The following is a 13,957-nucleotide window of genomic DNA, read 5'->3' as shown; positions in this document are numbered from 1 at the left end:
ACAGGTCAGAGGTCAGCTGACATCACCTAGGTATTTGAAAGCTCTGAGGAGAGTTCTAGATTAGGTATCTGTAAAACAGATCTGGTTAGTATGCAATATGATAGTGGTCACATTTCCTGCCTTTCTCTCTTGGGGCTTTACTATTGGAAGGACCCATTCCCCAAGACTGTGGTGTGTGTGTGTGTGTGTGTGTGTGTGTGTGTGTGTGTGTGTGTGTGTGTGTGTGTGTAGCTTTTTGGTCCTACTTTGAATTTGTTATATATATATATTATATATATATAATACACACATACACACACACACACTAAAGAACATAAATTTCCTTGGTATTGCTCTAGAGACAGAGGAGTTCATGATCATGAGTTTGGTTTCTGGTGAGATCTCACTTCCTTGTATTTCTTAGTTCTTTGGGTGCTGCTACAAATATTTTTTAAATTTCAGGTTCCAATTGTCTATTATTAGTGTATGGACATATAATCAGCATGTATATAATGCCATCATATCTTGAAATTTACTCATTTAGTTCTTATTGTAGGAATTCTTCTTGGTAGAATATGATTTTCTAAATAAGTGATCACATCATATCCAAATAGAGATTATTTTGCCATTCTCTTTCTAATTTGGATATTGACTTTTTTTTCTTGACTTACTGCATTGGCTAAGATTTCCAATACAGTGTTTCAGAAGAATAATGAGAAAAGACACACCTGTGTGATTCTTTTTTTTTTTTTTTAAGATTTATTTATTATATGTAAGTACACTGTAGCTGTCTTCAGACACACCAGAAGAGTGCGTCAGATCTCATTTCAGGTGGTTGTGAGCCACCATGTGGTTGCTGGAATTTGAACTCTGGACCTTAGGAAGAGCAGTCGGGTGCTCTTACCCACTGAGCCATCTCACCAGCCCCACCTGTGTGATTCTTAATTTCAGGAGAAAGGGCCATGGGCCTCTCACCATTAAGTGTGGCAGCAGGGTAGGTTTTATAGACTTTACTAAGAATGTTTCTATGTTGGCAGTTTCAGTTATGAATATATAAAGTCAGTTTTATTATTGGCTTATACTAATAACAACTGAAAAGATGTTTTAAATGTATTAACAATACATTTTTAAGTTAGTGTTCTATTGCTGTGAAAAGACAGCATGACCATGGCATCTTTAAAAAAAAAAGATTTATTTATTTATTTGTGTATATGAGTGCTCTGCCTGCATATAAGCCTGCACAACAGAACAGGGCATCAGATTCCATTATAGATGTTTGTGAACCACCATGTGGTTGCTGGGATTTGAACTCAGAAACCCTGGAAGAGCAGTCAGTGCTCTTAACCACTGAGCCACCATCTCTCCAGCCCCAGAACATGGCAACTCTTATAAAAGAAATAATTTAACTGGGGACTTGCTTAGAGTTTCAGAGGGTCAGTCCATTATCATCATGGCAGCAAGCATCATGTGAACAGTAGCTGGGAGCTACATTCAGATCCACAGGCAGAAAGAAAGAATGGGCCTGCCGTGGGGCCTGCCTCAAGCCCATCCCTAGTGCCACATATCCTCCCACAAGGCCATGCCTCCTTATCCTTCTCAAATAATGCCACTTCCGGTGACTAAGCATTCAGATATATGATCCTTATTTAAATCACCACAATACCCAAACATAAATACTTAATGTCCTTATTTATTTTCTATTGCTGCAATAAATAATAGAACCAAAAACACAGGGCAGAAATCTGGTGGCATAACTGATGCCAGTCATGGAGGAGCTCTGCTCACTACTGGATTGCTCCCATGGCTTGCTCACCATGATCACACACACACACACACACACACACACACACACACACACACACACTGTAAATACAACCTGCTCAGTATGTACATGATCCCAGCGTTGATCACTTGGTATTGGATGACCAACTGCTGTTCCCTTTTCCCTGGGGAAGGGAGGACTATTTCTTCCCTTTCAGCATTCCTTGCTTGCTTGTTCTTTGCCTAAGGTTGAGGCCCTATAAGCTTCCCCCCTTCTACATTAGCATGGCTAGTGATGTCATCCTTGTCTAGGTCTCATTTAGGCAACATGTTGATGAGACTTGAGATGTGTAGCTTCCCTGATATTTCTAGGAGGCAATTTCACAGCAGACTCCCTGCTCCTCTGGCTTCCTCTATAATCCCTGAGGCTTAGGTACAAGGTGATGCTGTAGATATATTGTTTGCAGCTGAAAGCATAGGCATTTTTTCCTGCAATTTGATCAGCACTGGTTTTTATTAAGGTCTCTATTGCATGGAGAAGCGAGGAATGGGATCTATACACATATCTAAGGATAGATAATATGATATAATTTAGAATGTAGCTGGAAATTATGATGGGTTAGCAGAGTGGCTGTTGTAGGTTCTCCCTGAGACCCACAATGTCAGTAGCTGAAAGTCTAATTAGAAAGCTGTTGATTACTGCCAAGATGTATGTGACACCATTGTACCCATAGGCACATTGTGCTGTGCTGGTTGTTTTAGGTCAGAGGCATCATGGCTGGGCAGAGCTATTGATTGCTTCCTCTCCTTATAAGCTTACACGGAACCATCTAGTACCATGAAAGCTAGTCCTCAGAGAGGAGGCTTTCAGGTTAAATATGTTCAAATTCTCCAGGTCCTTTGAATTACATGGTGTCTTCAGCAATACAAACTAAACTTTAACCTCTTGGGGTAGGGAACAATGAAGGATAATAGCAATAGCCTATAGGTTCTGGTTCTGGTTCTGGTTCTGGTTCTGGGAGTATCTTGGATAACCAAGGCTAACAATTCAAAAGAGTGCTTCTCATGCGGTGTTGGAGTTTTTGTTAGATGGTCTAAAGTTCTTGGGGGGGGGGCATTGTCAGACCAGATGGGGGAAAATGTCATTTTAATCATCTATGTGTATGTATAGACATATATGTACTATATGTAATTTTAAAAATTCTTTCCTAGCCACTTTTATTTCTTCTTTTGAGAATTCTCTGCTCAGACCCAAAGCTCATACTTGTATATTTCTGACACCTTTGTCAAATATCAGATTGCTGAGGCTACGTGAACTCATGTTTGAGTTCCATTGATATCTACATATTTGTTTGTCTATATTACCATGGCTCTGTGGTACACCTTAAGATCTGGAATGGTAATATCTTCATCATCATTATTTCTGCTCAGAGTAGTTTTGGCTAACCAGAGGTCATATTAATTTCGAGACAGTTTTCCCATTTCTCTGAGGAGCACAATGGGGATTTTAACTGGGGGGACACTGAATCTGTAAATGGCTTTTGGTAGAAATTATTTTCACAATATTAATTCTACCAACTCATGAGTATAGGATGTCTTTCCATTCTGTAGACTTTTTCTCTTCCTTTAGGGATGTAATGTTGGCATTTCAGAAGCTTTCAGCTCCATGGTTGGCTTTGTTTTTATTTATTTCACTTTCCTTGAGGCTATTGTGAATGGGACTATGATTTCCTTCTCTGTATTTATGTTGTTCATGTATAGAAAAACTAATTTGTAAGGAGATGCCATATCCTGCCACACTGCAGAGATTGTTCATCATTTCTAGAAGCTCTTTGGTAGAACTTTGGGGAATCTCATACCCATAATACCATGTTATCAGCAAATAGGGGTAGTTTGACTTCATTTTCCATTTGCATCCTTTAATTTCGTTCTTTCTCCAGCTGGGGCTTCAAGTACTATATTGAGAAGGTATGGGGATAGTTGATGTTCTTGTCTTGTAACTTTTTTCAGCGGTATTGCTTATGGTTTTTTCTCCATTGGAGATGATATTATCTGTGAGTTTCTCATGTATAGCTTTTATTGTGTTGAGGTTTGTTCTCTGTGTTTGGTTTAAGACCCTGGGAAAAAGGAATGAGTTGCATATTTTACATACCAAATCAGACCTGGCCTCCAGGTTTTCTCAGCATCCCTCAGACCCTAGCTGATATACTCTGCCCCCAACCCTGAGGGTTTTCCTTCTCCCAGAGGATCTTCCCTATCTAATCCAGACATTCTAGTTTCTCCTCCTCTTCTTCCTGTTCTCCTTCTTTTCCTCCTCTTCTCTTCTCTTTCCCCTTCCTTCTCTCTCCCTTCCCATGGCAACTTCCCTGGTTCTTGAGAGCAGTCCTTCTATTTCTTTTATTAATATTATTAATTTAAGAAGGGTTGGGTAAATTCATTCTATGAAGCCACAGTTATTCTGCATATTCTTCCTTGGAAATGATATGGTTTCTGTTTAATCAGGAACTTGTCATAATTTCCTTTCATAGAGAACTTCATAAAAGATTTTTTTTCTACTTCTATCATGTTTAGTGTTCCAAATAGATTTTAAAAACTGGTTGAGTGCATATTACTTTTAGCTTCAGAAGAAATCATGTATATTTAAGAGGCATTTAACTATTATATATTATTTTGATGACTTAAAATGTCAATTCTGAATTGTATATTTAAAAATAAATATTATTAGTTTAATATTAACAACAACAACAACAACAACAATAATAATAATAATAAAGGAGGGTTGGGTATAAATTTTCTTTGAATCTCTAGTAGAATTATGTTGTGAATCCATCTGGATCTGAATTTTTTTTTTTTTTTTACATTATAGTAACAATTTTTTTCACTGTTTGAATATCTTCATGTATTGTGGGTTTATTTAAGTTGTGATCTCTCCTTGGTTTAACTTTGATAATTTGGCTGAATCTAGAAATTTGTCCTTTTTTTTAGATTTTGATTTGATGGAGTACAGGTTTTTAATGTATTCACTTACAATAATTTGAGTGTCTTTGGCTTCTCTTGCGATGTTTCCCTGTCTATTTCCAGTTCTGTTGATCTGTGTCCTCTCTTTCTTTTGGTTTGGCCAAGTTTCTATGCATCTTCTTTATCTTCTCAAAGAACCAGTTCTTAAATACATTGGGTATATATATATATATATATATATATATATATATATATATATATATTGTTTTGTCAGTTCTTAGATACATTGGGTTTTTTTTAATATTGTTTTGCTTCTTTTTCATCTATTTCCACTCTGATTTTTATTATTTCTCACTATCTGCTAGGTTTGAGTATGGTTTCTTCTTATTTGCTTTTTGTTTGTTTGTTTGTTTGTTTTTCACATTTTGGGGTTACCTTGTTATGCTATTTATTTGTGCTCTTTCTGTTTTTTTTTTTAATGCAGGGATTTAGAACTACAAATCACCCTCATAGGGGTGCCTTTAATGTGTCTCAGAGGTTTTGCTGTGTTGTTTTAATTTTCAATTAGTTCCAAGAAGTTTTATCTCTTGATTTCTTCTTTGATCCACTCATGGTTAGTAATGACCTGTTTAGTTTTGATGAGTTTGTATGTTTACTAGAGGTTTGCTTGTTGTCAGCTTTAAGTTTTATTAAATTATAGTCAGGTAGGGTAGGACACACAGGGTTATTTCAATATTTCTGAATTTATTAAGCTTTGGTTTTTTTTGTCCCAAGATATGGTCTATGTTAGAGAAATTTCCACATACTTCTAGGTAGAATGTATGTATATTCTTTGGTTTGAGGTGGAATATTCTGTACATATCTATTAAGTCCATTTGATGTAAGATGCCATTTAATTCTGGTGTTCCTCTGTTTTTTGTCCAGATGACCTGTCTGACGGAGAAAGTGGTGTATTGAAATCATCTATTGTTAATGGGTTGATGTTAATCCATGTCTTTAATCCCACGAGCACACTTTTTATGAAATTGTATACCTGAGTTTGGTGCATATGTATTTAACATAGTAACATCTCCCTAGTTAATTGTTTCCTTGATTAGAATGGAATATCCTTCTTTACATCTCCTGATTAGTTTTACTTTGAAGCCTGTCAGTAGGATAGCAATGCCTTGAGTGGCTACCATTCCTATTTCTTCAGTTTCTTCTGGGATAGTTTTTTCTTCTGCGCAGTTCCCTCTTCTGGCTTTGGAACGATCTGTTCCTTCTCAGTGAGGATCATCTCACTGTGGCAGGGGGAGCTCATGTATGGGTTAATCCGGCCATGAGCTCTGTAGGTTCGTCAGCGCATCTTAGGTGCTTTGTTCATCTGGATGTGTCCAATGACTAGAGAATCTACATCTAAACCCCTAAGTTCAGCATTCCTCTCTGCATTTTTAAGCATGTACAGCAAAAATTTAGCGCTCTTTTTGGTCCCTGTGACCAGCCCCATTGTTTGGCCTCGGCACATCTACCGACTCCACCATTATACCGCCGGAATTACATATTGCTTTTTTAAAGTGACATCCTTCAGATACTTGGTGGCTTTGCGGATATGCATACCATTGATGGCCTGGGCAGTTTCCCGGGTGTTTTGAAAGTGAATGCGAAGGTTTGAACCTCTTGATTTGCATGATTTTGTGGGGTTTTCTGGGTCAAGAGAGTAGCGAACCATCTTCGCAGGTCACCTCTGGCCACTTACAGGGAGAGGAAGCCAGCTTGTAGCCCATCTTTAAATGTTATCTTCACTTTATGTGGTAAGAAAAACAGGAATGAAATATGACATGACCACCGCCAGAGGGCGACCCTGCGAAGGTTGGGATGGCTCTAAAGAAGGAAAGGAAAGGAATGCCGGGAATTTCCCGGAATGGGAGGGTTTTAAATTCACAGTTTCAGGGGAACTTTGTCTATAACCAGAATAAGAGGCTCAACGGAGGCGACCGGAGGAAGACTGACTTAGGTGTCATGGGCAGAGGGGTCTGGAAATCGCCAGGGCTGCTGAGGTGAAGTTAGGCTGAAGTCTCAGAAACGTCCAGAACGAGATACCACCTAGAGCCACAGTTCAGTCTCTGACTCTCACAGATGTTTCTCTGGGAATGAGTGGCAAAAGGGGCCGGTGACAAGCGACTTGGGAGGAAAACTTGGGAGAAGTCTCTGAGAGTCAAATCCACAGCCAGTCTCTCTTTCCTTAACACTTAGGCACGTGCCAGACAAAACGCCTAGCCTGTGAGGAATAGTCACCTGGATTCAGCAGTGCCTTCCTGGGAAGAGAGAGGTCTCGTACCCCCAAAGAAGCACAAGCCTGCGAGTTAAGGGGACACTCCCTTCCTGCATGGCTGCATCAACATTGGTTACAGAAGCCTCTGACAGCCCAGGAGGACCCTGTGATCCTAGAAAACTACCAGAGGTTTGTGAGGGAACTAGCTGGGGAAGCACACAGTAGGCAATTTGTTCCACAGTTCCTCACACTCAGTTTCAACCCACTGCAGACAGAGTTTTTTACAGTTCTGTCTGCACCGAACCTGTGTGGGCCTTTTCTCGGGGTATTATAGCCACAAAGGTCGACTGGCCTCATTCCTCCATACATTCCTGCGGTTTCATCCATACAACCCCAAAGATGGCAGAATTGGGCTACTGACCACCTGTAGCCAGATCTGAAGATAGGATGTAGAAGTTACAACAAGTTAGAAAGTTAACAAATGTTCGGTTCTGTGTGGGACTGATTGCTGATGCTGGCTTGCAAGCTTGTTCTTGGGACTCCTTTTCTATGTTGACCACACTACTGCGAGTTGGATTCTAGCCGTATGCATGTCCCCAGCGTCTCCTCTCTCAGCTGCAGTGAATGTGAGCCATCATCTGTAGACTATTGTATGTGACGTGTTTTAGGGGTAGAATGCAGATATTCGATCCCAGCTGCAGTTTTTGGTATGAGGAATAAGCTGTAGACATATGTTTTCAATGCAAAGTTTCTTCCCAGTGCTGTGCTTATAGCATGGCTTTACCCGTTTTCTACAATGTTTTTAAACTCCTGTTTAGGCCCTGTAATACACACAGCACAAAAGCTCCAATCTGGGCTAGCCCTCACTGTGAATATAAGGGCTCCAATTCCTTGTCTGATGGCTAGTGCCATTTCACTTATTCTGCAAACCATGCTCAAAGACTAATTTTGTACCAGGTAATGCTGGCACATGCCTTTAATCCCAAGCACCCAGGAAAGAGAGGCAGGGAGATTTCTGTGGGTTTGAAGCCAGCCTGGTCTGCCAAGTGAGTTTCAGGACAACCACGACTAGACAGTGAAACCATGTCAGGGAAAAACCACTGCCGCCACCACCACCACTAACAACAACCAACAACAAACCAAAAAATAAAAACCAGAGATTAGAGGTCAGAGGTAAAACCATGGAGTATGGTAAAAAGAGCAATAGGCTCAAGGTAGGGCTAAGCAGCTTCCTTAAAAAGGAGCCACTAGGGCCCAGGCATGGTGTATTCCCTCAAAGGTTTGTGGCTAGAGGCTTGGTCTCCAGAGTGATAATGAGAGGTGGTGGAATCTTTAAGAACTGAGGCCCTTGTAGGTCATGGGCCTAAGGGGAAACCTACCAATGTTATTCTACTAAATGAATAAAACAACTAATGACACATTGCTATAACCACAGATCACAGTGTCCCTCAACCCTCATCAAAGAAGCTTTTTTTTTAAAAAAAAAATGATTTTCTTTCTTTTTTTTTTATGTGAATAGGTATAAAGGTTTTAGATTCCTTATAATTGGAGTTACAGACAGTTGTTAGCTGCCATGTGGGTTCTGGGCCTCGAACCTGCATTCTTTGGAAGAGCAGATAGTACTGTTAACCACTGAGCCATCTCTCCAGCCCCAAAGAAGCTCCTTGGGGTAGCATTGTTATTAACACAGACTCATAGCTGAAAAGTGTGCAGATAGTGAGAGATTTTGGATCATTTGGTTTTAAATGGGATGTCTTCACCCAACCCTCCCCTCAGGACCCAGGGATCTATGCCAAAGAGAAAGCAGAAAGATTGTAAGAGTCAGAGGTGGATTATCCCAAGGGAACAGTGTCTCTCAGACACAGTAAGGCTGGTACACATATGAACTCACAGAGACGGGCAGCGTGCACAAGATCTGCACAAAGAAAACCCCAGGACAGAGAAGAGGAAGGGGGCACAAAGTTCCATTCCTACCCAGGAAGGTTTCGCCTACCTGATAGGAAAGGGGAAAAAAAAACCAAAACAGCTTTCTTCAAAGGAGTGTCACTGGCTATATCAAACATACTCCAGGACAGGCCCCATGCTCAAGAGTAGTTGGCAGTGAAAATTAGACTTCATGTTTAGTGTGTGTGTGTGTGTGTGTGTGTGTGTGTGTGTGTGTGTGCGCGCGCGCATGCGCGCGCGCGCGCTTTTTGTCATTCTGTTCTGTTTGGTTGTTTTGGGTTTGTTTGTTTAAGAGAGAGACAGCATAAAGTTAGGTGGGTATGTAGATGGGAGAGGATCTAGGAGGAGTTGAGGGAGAGAAAGAATATGATCAAATTTATTGAATACCCCCTCCAGTGTTTTTATTAAAAAAAAAAAAACTTGAGGAAGTAATTAGGTCACCAATGGCACTGCCCTGGCAAGGGGTTGATGTCACTCTCACGGGGACCACACCTGGTTCTCAAGAGGGATTTGTTACAGTAGAGTGATCTCAGATCTTCAATTCTTGTTTAAGAAGTTAACAAGTTAAGTTCTTATTAAGAAGTTCTTGTTTACGTGGTTAACAGCTTCTATGGCTTCTTGTTTTGATAAATTTGTCTTCCCTTTCACATGCTTTCTCCGTGGCGCCATCTGCCTTGACACACCACAGTGAAGGCCTTTGACAGACCCGACTGGATAATTTCCAACCTCTAAAACAGTTCTTCCTGGAGTGTGGCTGGCATCCCTAGACCTAGTCTGACATACTTGAATATTTCAGCTACCGTGCTACCGAGGGGGAAAGTTAGATTGTCCCTGTTGCCATCAGGGCTTGCCGCTGTGCTTGTCCAAGTCTTTTGGAATCTATGGGACTCAGTTTCCCACCATCCAATGGGAAGAGAATCCTATTTTAAAATTTTTCTGTACTAGATCATTTCCTGGAGAGTTTTGTAACAATTAAGCCCAAATCTCTCAATATGGGACTTATTGATAAACTTAGGACCTTGTGCAGGCTTAACGCATGCTGAATCACCAAGTTATGCCTCTGGCCTCTAAAGCCCTAATTTTCTAATTAGGTCTAATGGTCATCTAGAATGAGAAAATATGAAAGCTTTCATCTCTCACCAGCACCCTCCAGTCCTTAGGTTCTCTCAATGTTCATTTACTTAGCACACTGGGTGTGTTAACACAGCCCCTGGTACTGCACACTGTGTGTGTTAACACAGCCTTTGGACCTGCTCACTGGGTGTGTTAACAAAGGCCCTGGAATCTACCTGCACACTGAATTACTAACACAATCTTGGATACCTGTGAGATTTGCTACAGGTATTTTCATTCTCAATGCAGTCTCTGGCTGTGAGTGTCCGTGACCTTTGCCCTCTCTAGGATGTCACATCACATCTCAGGAGGAGGACTTTGGCAGTTCCCACCAGTCCACATTGTGGCTTTAAGGACACAGGTGTGTTTTTAATTAACTCATCCCAGGACACAGTGAGAGACAGGGAATGAAGCTTGCTACGGACTCTGATCTCCCCGGAGGATCCCTGTTCTTATCACACATATATACAGCATGTGTCATCAGTTCTTAGGTTCCCTCCGTGTTCATTTACTTAGCACGCTGAGTATGTTAACACAGCTCCTGGTACTGCACACTGAGTATGTTAACACAGCCCCTGGTACTGCACACTGAGTATGTTAACACAGCTCCTGGTACTGCACACTGGGTGTGTTAACACAGCCCCTGGTACTCCAAGTTAGGAAAATTACTTGGAACTCTGCCAGCCTCTGACAAGCTGATCTCAACCCGGACATCTGAATCCCCAAATTCCTTTACTCATCGAATACTAACTAGGTCATCCTATAGTAGACTTTGAGTTAATTTGATAGTCAAAGACTATTTAGAAAAAGAAGGTGTTATTAGAACCAAAGATAGGCTGGGCAAAGGGGCGTGTGTCTTTAACCACAGGCTGGGGGAATCTCTATGAGTAGGGGTCCAACCTGGTCTACATGTCTAAGTCCTGGACAGCCAAGGGTGCATAGGGAGACCTTGTGTCAAAAAGCCAAACTCAAACAAACAAACAAAAATAACTAAAAAACAAAACTAAGGCATTGCATGATAGAGGAATGGAATTGATCTTGAAGATGAAACAAGTCGAGTGTTAGGATTTTATTTGTTTGTTCATATGATGAAGTGGCAACATGAAGAATCTCTCGGGGCCACTGACCAGCTGGGAGTTGGTAGTCTGCAGAGCGGCTGAAGGCTACTTCCTGCTCACTGCGCTGGCAGTTTTCCTTTTAGCTCATCTCCTATGATAACTCTCTATTGTTGTCATTTTATATTAAAATGAGCATACTCAGAAAGAACATATATGTGTATGTACTACATATATACCATATATGTATATGATACTTATATATGATAACAAATGGTAATATTTCCCCGTATATAATGAAAAAGCCATTTAAGGTGAGGCATTAACAAGTGGAAATGATTCTTCCCTTATGAGTGGTGCTGAGATTCTGAGAGCAAACACTAAGCAGAAAATTGTCAGAACCTGGGACCGTGGAAATTGAGATGTAGTAGAGACCAAGAAAACCAATGCCAAGGACTTGGGGCTCCAGCTGATACCCTCAAAATCCATGTAGCCCTTTTCTCTCAAGCTAGGGAGATGTTAGAGTGCTACTAAAGACTTTCAAGGTTTCTCCCATACCCGGAGTCTACAGTCCTTTAACTGCAGGTTATTAACCTGCTTGGTCAGCTGACAAGTCACCCAGGCATGCACAACAGAAAAGAGGCAGAGGAGAGCCTGGAGTCGCTGGGAGAAAGCCTGCTTTTGCAGCTGGATGCAGGGGTGTGTCTGTGGGAATAAGGAGGAAGGCAAGGCAAAGGGGTACTCAGAATAATGAGGAACTTATGCTTGTTCATTGTCCAAAGATGGCTGGCTGCACCTCGTGCACAGAAAAAGGTGTAATGACCTTTATGTCCACAAGGGGGTGGGGTTGGCTTTTCTTTGGTGCTTTTTAAAAATCCCAGAATCACCACTGACTTTCTATAGCAGCGTTTTCCTCTTCTGTTCCCATCAGCTCAATATATTTTGAGGAATGACCTTTCGTGGTAGAATATAGCACAGTGAAAGGAGTACCTTGTTGTAATCTGTCCCAGGCCATCTAAAGGCATGATCTGGTTAGCTGGGGCCTGATTTATCCACAGACAGCTGAATGAATGTAAGGATAGCTGTGATAGTATCCATACTGCAAATTGCCAGGTTTTTAAATTTAAAACAATGATATGATCGATTGGCCTATCATTTCTATAGTGTGTGAGCATGTATAGTTTCCAACTGATGTTTCAATGGTATCTTCACTATTTGTAATAATTTTAGGGAAATAATTTAGACTTTTAATTATTTATACTTATTGGTTTGGGCAGTATTTTAGTATTTTATTTTTCAGTAATTTTTTTATTGTTTTCAAACAATGTTTTCTGTCTGTTCTCAATAATTTCATGCAGTGATGTAATTTGGCTACTTCCGGTCACTCTCTATTCCATCTGGGGGCTCCTTCCCAAACGAGTTTAACCGTGAGTGGTTTCAGGGAATGAGCACAGAGTCATTTGTAGAAAGATGAGCAGTTTACCGTGGCTACACTACTGGAGAAAAATCACTCCTGGCCCCCAGCATCCTTCTGCTCCTAATAGCTCTAAGAGGTGTGGGTTTAATAACATTTTAGACCACCATGCAAAATCCTGGACTTCAGGGTACTTAGTTCTTAGTCGTTCCTCTATTGAACGGTCTTCCCTCGCCCTCCTCACATCACGCTGCTAGGAACCCTCCTTTCACAGTCTTTCTATTGCGTTTCACAAATTCCACTACCCTCTATTTTCTCCTTCATTCTCCTCCCAAAGACTTCTTCCCTTGGTGTGTCTTCTCTCTGTCTTTGCCTCTATCTCTCTGTCTGTCCGTTTGTCCCTGTTTCACATACATACATACACACACACACACACACACACACACACACACACACACACACACATCTATATTCCATATATGAAAGAAAATGTGACACATTACTTGTCTTTCTCACTCTGGCTATTTTCTTGCCAGTATAGTATTCTGGCTTCATTTTTCTTTACAGCTAAAAACCATCCATTGTATATATGAACTACATTTTCTGAATTCATTCATCCTTTGATGGACACCAAGACTGGTTCTATTTCATGGCTATGTGAATAATGCTGCAATAAGCACAGATGTACAAGCGCTGTGTGATATGCTGACTTCCAATGCTTTGGGTATGTTCCTTGGAGTCTGTGATTGGGTGTACCAAAGCATTAGTGTTCTAGTACTTTGAGGAAATGCAAATGACCTCCATAGTGACTGCACATAACATGAGCTCCATAGTGACTGCACATGACATGACCTCCATAGAGACTGCACATGACATGACCTCCATAGTGACTGCACATGACCTCTATAGCGACTACACATGACCTTCATAATGACATGTCTACATTGCCAGCAGCAGCATCGCCTACCATTTCTTTTGTGTTTGTTTTTTATGGTTCCCTCTGACTGGGATGAGATGGAATCTCAAAGCAGTTTTAATTTGTATTTCTCTGGCTACTAAAGGTTCTGAACAGTTTCCAAGTATTATCTACTTGTATTGCCCTGAGAACTGTCTGTTCAGCTTGTTAGCATGTTTATTCATTTGGGTGATTTGGGGCTTCGAGCACTGAGGTTTTGCAGTTTTATGAATGTTAGATGTTAATCCCTCATCTCATATGTTGTTGGCAGGGATTTTCCACGTTCTTTACCATTTCTTCACTTGAGTGGTTGATTTCTTTATTGGTCAGAAGGTGCTTAACTATATTGTGAGTCAATTCTTGGTCCTTTTCAGAAAGCCCTTGCCTGTGCCTGTGTCTTGGAGTATTCTCTTATAGGAGTTCCAAGGTTTGGTGCATTTTGAGTTGATTTTTATGAAGGGTGGGAGATATGGGTTTAGTCTCCCTACCCCAGGACCATTAGATCAAGAGGCTGGCTCTTTCCCCTA

This window comes from Mus caroli, unplaced genomic scaffold (assembly GCF_978045245.1).
Source record: "Mus caroli unplaced genomic scaffold, Mus_caroli_1 scaffold_1, whole genome shotgun sequence".
Classification (NCBI taxonomy): Eukaryota; Metazoa; Chordata; class Mammalia; order Rodentia; family Muridae; genus Mus; species Mus caroli.
This window is presented reverse-complemented; position numbering follows the sequence as displayed.